The sequence below is a fragment of the Dendroctonus ponderosae genome, unplaced genomic scaffold (assembly GCF_020466585.1).
Source record: "Dendroctonus ponderosae isolate FM_Combo_2020 unplaced genomic scaffold, Dpon_F_20191213v2 Dpon_F_20191213_3, whole genome shotgun sequence".
NCBI classification, from domain to species: domain Eukaryota; kingdom Metazoa; phylum Arthropoda; class Insecta; order Coleoptera; family Curculionidae; genus Dendroctonus; species Dendroctonus ponderosae.
Window position 1 is genome coordinate 8,305,770 of NW_026018508.1, and position 7,080 is coordinate 8,312,849.

A 7,080-nucleotide genomic window follows, 5' to 3' on the forward strand; every position below is an offset into this window, starting at 1 on the left:
TAGACGGCCACCACATACGCTTCGACGAAGTGGACATTCTGCACCAATCTGAAAGATACTACCCGAGACTCACCAGAGAGGCCATCGAAATATTTTAACACCAAAACAACTTTAACAGAAAAGAAGAAATTACGGCACTCAATCCTGATTAGAAGCGCGTTTTGCGCCAAACAGCATGTGCGCCGAAGCGTTTGAACCCCCACCCATGCTCCACGCATGAGCACACACGGTTGGGCTGCATAAATACGACGGGAAATCCAGCAGTTGAACCAGACCCGTCTTAGTCGGGAGCCCGCTGCCTCATCGCCTTTGATAATGTCCACCGCAGTTGTGGACGAAACGTCAGGAGGAAATTCCCATAGACCATGGCTTCAAAGCTCGGAAAACATTCCTAAATGCAAATTAATGTTGTTCCAAAATAACATAAATTTAGCTTTTTCTAATTCGTTTTATGCGTTAACATTATAAACAATTTATATACATATCTACGAAATAGGTTTTTGCTAGTCGCAAGACAAAGAAGTAATGGTAGTACACATGCGCCTGCGTAGTATTCACTGTTACTTTACAACAGTTACTTGACAACTTGTGCTTTAATTGTTTACGTTCTATATCAAATAATTGAATAAGTTTTGCACAAAATTTAATTTATATTCAATAAATATATTGTTAAATACTTTATATGTCATTTATCAATTTTCATTAACAGAGGTAATCAATATAAAATAGAAATTAACCAATTTCTGAAAAATAAATTCCATTTAATTTTAGGATATGAAATTCCGCGCACTTGTAAGAATTCTACAGACTCTTTTTGCTACATTTGTGGTGAGTTTAGTCTAAAAACACAGCGATATGCGGTAACATATCTTGTTAAAAACAAAAAGCTTATCTGCTTTATTTTGGATTTTCCATAATCAAATTTACGATGCCAATGCTTTGGAGTGAACCGCAAAATCATGAAAATGACTATTATTCCTGCATGACATCAACTTGAGGATTCTCGAAAAGGAAGGCCGAAAATAAAAATACTTCTGGACTACAGCCTCAATCGAGTTTCAATTCTACTTGTACAGCTTCACCATCATACACTTTATCTGGATTTTCAAGCCCATCAAAAGAACCTTATTTTCTTAGACAACCTGATCTAAATGATCTCGTCAGAGGCTTGGGGCTATCAAAATCTAAGGCTCAGTTACTCGGATCAGGATTGACACCGTGTTATTTGTTGGATAAAAGTACGAGAGTGTCATATTTTCGCACAAGACAAGAAGATTTTACGATTTACTTCTCAAAATCTCTCTACAAAAAAATGATTTAGCATATTGTAATGATGCTGCAGAGCTTGAAGAACTGAGTTTTCCGGAGAATTCTGATGAATCGAGACTTTTTATTGATGCGTCAAAGATTAGTTTGAAAGCCGTTTTACTTCACAACGAAAATAAACACCCATCAGTGCCTTTAGCACATACAACAAACATGAAAGAAAATTATGCAAATCTGGAGGTACTACTTGAAAAAATAAAATATTCTCAATTCCTGTAGAATATTTGTGCCGACTTAAAAGTTGTCACTTTACTACTGGATTGCAAGGAGGATACACCAAGTTTTGCTGTGTTTTATGTGAGAGGGACGGTCGCGCGAGAGACAAAAATTACAAAGTGAAAACTTGGCCACAAAGAAAAAGCTTTACACCTGGACTTAAAAATGTATCTCAAGAACCTCTAGTTAGAAGTGAGAATTTATTTTGTTTTTTTTCCTTGATAATACAAAAGCTGACAACTACCAACAAATCATTCGAGAGCTTATTTCTGCTTATAAAGATTTAAAATGCAATATGACACTCAAAATTCACTTTTTGGCCTCGCATCAGATGAGCATAGTGAAATGTTTCATTAGGACATTATCTATCTTGAAAGACGCTACAATGGAAAATGGTCAGAAGCAATTCTTGCTGATTTTTGTTGGTCGATTCGCCGAGAAACTTCGATGGAAATGATGAAAAAAAAACTACAAAATATCTTGAATTATACTACCATACTGAGATAACTATACTGATATTTCTAGCACCTGTGACTGAAAAAATTGCATTTTTCGCTATAAAGCTTAGACCGTAGTATTTTGTCACTTTTTTGTAATTGTGTTACTTTGATAAAATTGTTTTTTAATTAAATGGACACTATATTTAAAATATATGTGCTATATTTATTTGCATTTTAAATTCCCTGTTTATAGCACCAAATATGATGTTATCCTGCATGAAAACAATGAGGATTTTTTTTTGCAGAGCAGTGTTAGTTAATGTTCTCTTCACCAGTCATGGGTAATACTGAGTTGCATCCGGTTGAATGGCACTTTTACGGCGCAATCCCCTTAGAACTGTGAACTGAAATTAATAATTGAGTTTGTTTCCATCAGTAAAATTCTATAAGCCTAATAAAAATATCTAAATATCTGCAGCTTACTGTATATATTTCAATGTTGTTGTACTTTCTTGAAAGTCTGCAAATTACAATATATGAGAATATATTCAATTTCTCTGGATGAAAATCTTCGAATCTGGAAAACATTCGGGTCAACAATTGTCAATTACACAATAATTAAACTTCTTAAAATAGCAGTCTGAGATTACTTAAATTGCTTCGTATTGAGTGTTTAATTTTAATTTTTATTATGGTTATTATTAAATTAATTTTGTCTAATTTTACGGCTTATCTAAAAACGAGACTTGCGAGACTCTTGCTACAAAACCAAGACCAACCTTTAACATCTAAGGCTAAGATCAAGACCGAGACCGTCTAAAAGAGAGATGTTTGTGCCACTTGTTAACTTTTTTAAGATAAATTGATTCAAATTAAATTAAATCACGAAGTAAAAAAATAATTTTGTTTCAGGAGTGACCGGGTCGTAGCCTGCAGGGTGAGCCGAGTGTGTACCGAACCCAGCTCTCGGCAATAGCGCAGTTTTCTACGATACCGACAATCCACGACGTTAACCGTGAGATTGTTCAAAGTATATTTTTCATTTAGTGTTAAGTGAAACACCTCGCCATTTAATTTCATACCCACGTTTCACTAAACGCGACTCCAGGTATGCTTGAAGCTGAGGTGCTAGTCTGAATTTATATAAAATTTGTGGTGTTGCTAGCGTTTCTTTTTTGAAACTGAATATTCAGCCAACACATTTATGCTATTTAATTGGAGGAATTAGATAATAGATACATAGAGCGAAAGAGCAACTATGTAATGATAAAATCAACATTGAATGAATGTTTCACATAACTAAGTATTTGAAACTACTTGTGTTCTAAAGAAGGGTAAATCTAGTTTTTATTGATATTTCATAAGGAGCAAATCTTCAGTTTGAAGGTGTAAAGTAGTAGCAAAATCCTGGGTAAAAATCATAAATTCATTCTGACGAAAACCATCACATTTAATCGGTTGTAATAAATCTTGAACTTTCCTTTTGAAAATAATCGTGCAAGTCTAACCTTTTTACGAGCTCCTTTACAAATATATCAAAAAAACTTTAAGAGTTTCCGAAACTGGCGAATCCATCTCACCGTTCCTGAGGAACATTTTAAAAAGTTTACCAACCGGGCACTGCATATACAGAAAATATGTAGCAGATAACTTCCGAACGTAACCTATATTTTATCAGACTCCTGATATTATCAAAGTTTTACGAAAGACAATTTTCGAAGCTTTCGGTTCGGAAAGTAATTTTTGTAACGTGCGAGTTCAGCGAACAGGCATATCGATAAAAAGAATTGGAAAGATTTGATTATTTATGTTGATTCATGGGAAAAGTTCAGCCGCAGAAAATACATTTTCTTATAATACCAAGACTGAAGATCTTTAAAATTCGTTTATTGGAAATTTTTTCAGCCTTCATTAATTATACTCAAAATTAAGAATATTTTGTTTTTTTGTTTCTGGTTTTGGGAAGATGATGCACAAACTCTTTTTCATGCAAAAAAACTTTTAAACATTTCGTTTTTTAGAACTGTTTCAACATGACATGAAAATTTTCAATAATTTATTAACTTCTTTAGCTAGTTAAAACACTAAAAATTGCTTTTGGCATATGGGCAAATCAATTATTCAAGTGTGAATTACGCGAATTTAAAGTTAATTCGCATTGGGGTGTTTCTATTATGAGTTTTCCATAAGATGAGCTACATACTTGTTAAAGATATTGAATTTCACTTTAAGTTATACTGCAGTTTGTATACATAAAAAGTTCAAAACTAACGATTATACGATAAGCTGCGACAAAAATGTTTCCAAAAATTGCCTCAAGGTAAGACCTAATTTAAATAATAAACGATTTTTTATTTCTGAATACATTTGAAGTTGATACGGACCAGATATAAGAAAGAATTCTGCACTCATGGTTCCAAGATTTTATAAACGTATCGCATGTATAAGAAAAACGTTTGATTCTACATACAAATAAATGGAATTTTTCCCATTCATTTTCCTTCTGGATAGAACTCTCATGCATATTTAAAGGACATACCTGAACATTATATACATATGTAATATTACTGTGTGGCAGGGGCACACTTGAAATAACGACTAAACCTACATTTGCAGTGTAAACTCTACAAGATCCACAAAACCCGGATATATTTCCAAATATAATTCAAGCGGAATTCGTTTTGGTWATTTGCTCGGGTAAATGGATTTTCATYTTGGGATGGTTGATTAATGTATTTCACTTTATCCTTTAGGAATAACTATTGCAGTAACTTTATTTATGAATATGTCGCCTTGAAATTTAAAATTGAGTCCTTGTACGTTGAAAATTAATATCATATATTGATTTATTAATATTTAATTCATCCTAAATAACTAACATTCATTGAATCAGTAAAATTAAGAACAATTGCATGAATTGGACGAAATGGAACATTTACATATGTATTTATTTACATTAACAATCTACAATATGTTTGAAAACTGAATTAGGACATTTTTATAGGTGATTCTGTATGTTAAAATAATGGCAGTAAGTTATGTAACAAAAATTCGAAATCTGATAATCTTCAAAAAAGCTCATCAAACTTCATTTTCACATTTAATTTTGACCGATGATTGACATTTATTTGCCGATCAAATTAATAATCGATACAGGTTTAGTTAATATCACTAAGGGATATGAAAATTTTGTATGTACAAAGCTTAACAGTCGCTTCAGATAAAATTTTCCCATAAGTTTGGAAACCAAACTTTCAGATTCTGTCCTAATAATTTATAGTTTATCTGAAAATTTTGTATTGCTTTACTATTTTTACTTTTGCTAAACTGAAACTTTTATGTGGGTCAAAAAGTAATTCCTATTGTAAAACGTTATACTAAGATCCTCACCAATTACTCATTGCGTTTTATGCGTTTCACATTCACTCTTTATGCGTTTTATTTATTATTAATAAGATTGAGAAACCGAAACCCGGTGGCATTAGAGTTTTCTGAAATATAGTACTTTGAAGAGAAACTGCTTTTAAAAATACAAAAACTTGTGATAAATAGTGATTGCATCTACAATTATAGCGGAAAATTTTAAGAAATATTTTGCAAAATGTCGGCTGCTGTTTCGAATTACGTGTTGCGTGTTAGGCCCAAAAATAGTAATTTTTGTCTTACATTCGTCTACCTTTTTTGCTATACCAATGACGAAAGAAAACTTTAATCTCATATGCACCAGAAAACCAAAAAAACAAATAAATAAAGATCGATAAAAGTGAGATCAATAATCACAGTGACTTGCACGATATTCAGAATGAAGGAAGGGATATGTTTCTGTAATAATAGCACTATTGTTGGCATATCGGTAATCACATCCGTATTAAACTGCATTTTCTATTTTTCAAACCAGGAACATTATTAGTGGATTAATCGTATTTGCTTATTTTTTACGAACTTTGATTGCCCATATGATGCTCAATAGTTGATGCACTTTAAAAGAAAAGCACTTTGGTCCATACGAAATGGTTTTTTTCGTTTTCATCTCATGAAGATTTAAATCAATTCGTTTTCTATTAAAAATTCTACCATGTAGACATATAAAGATTTGGATGAGTGTGAGAATGGCAAAGACTGAATTCGGAGCCAAGTTGAAACGAACATTGTGTCGTCGAAGTATTGGTTTGCCGTGTCAGATGGAACAGATCAGGACCATCCACGTTCCAAACAAATTACATGTTTGAAAAATGTTTGTCCTTTCTCTCCCAATTACTAGCCAGAAATGGACGATGCTTGTTAAGACGCACACAGCCAACATAGACAAATACGACACTAATATACCTACTTTAAAATAGTTATTAGAATGTGTATTATAATAATATTAAATTATACATTGTTTTCAACGACATAATTGCCAAAGTTAGGGGGCTTGATGCCCATGCAATTTCATTCAACATGTTAAAGAACAAGATTTAAATGTTTTCAAAATTTTATTGGTATTTTCAGCTAGTGAAATTATAGTATTGAATCGGTGATTGAATAATTTAATGAATAATTATTTTATTGGACTTGCTTGCTTGAAGTTGCTTGGACGACATACTGCTTAACTGTGCAATCAATGTCATGAGGGCTAGTCACAAGTAGTGGGGTAATGGAGAAATGAAGTTTAAATTGCCGTTGTCCTTTAGAAGTAGAAAAATCATATGTTTCCTATTCAATTTCAGTTAATGATTCTGCTCATAAGATAACTATCTATGGCTGGAAGATCAGATTGATACATTGCTAAAAGAGTTTTTCATATCAATGAACAAAAAGCATATCAAATTCGGGCACAAAGCAAAACCTATGGCACTTTCTAATACTATTTAATGCGGTTTTATGCAAACCATTGAGGCTGTAGTTGGTATAGTAATATATGTAATAACATCGTCAATTTATTTCCGGACTTTTGAAAAAGTATTTAATAATATATTTTTTAAACATTTAGCTCACTTATTAATAAAATGATGAGTAAATTAACCTCAGTGTCAATTTGTAAATACAAATATCAATGACTCAATTATGGGGTATTTAAAATTGGGTGCGCAAAGTTCATCTTTTTTTTTACAAAATT

The 7,080-nt window shown here is 32.3% G+C and overlaps 1 protein-coding gene across 2 annotated transcripts in view; it reads left to right on the plus strand.

The window, feature by feature from the left end:
* The window catches only part of LOC109533303, a gene marked incomplete at its 5' end in the record, with an annotated part of 22,161 nt that extends 15,087 nt beyond the window's left edge, over positions 1 to 7,074 (plus strand). For both annotated transcript variants that reach the window (XM_019898589.2, XM_048664914.1), the window contains 1 exon segment: positions 2,895 to 7,074.
* Positions 7,075 to 7,080: the final 6 nt, after the last annotated feature.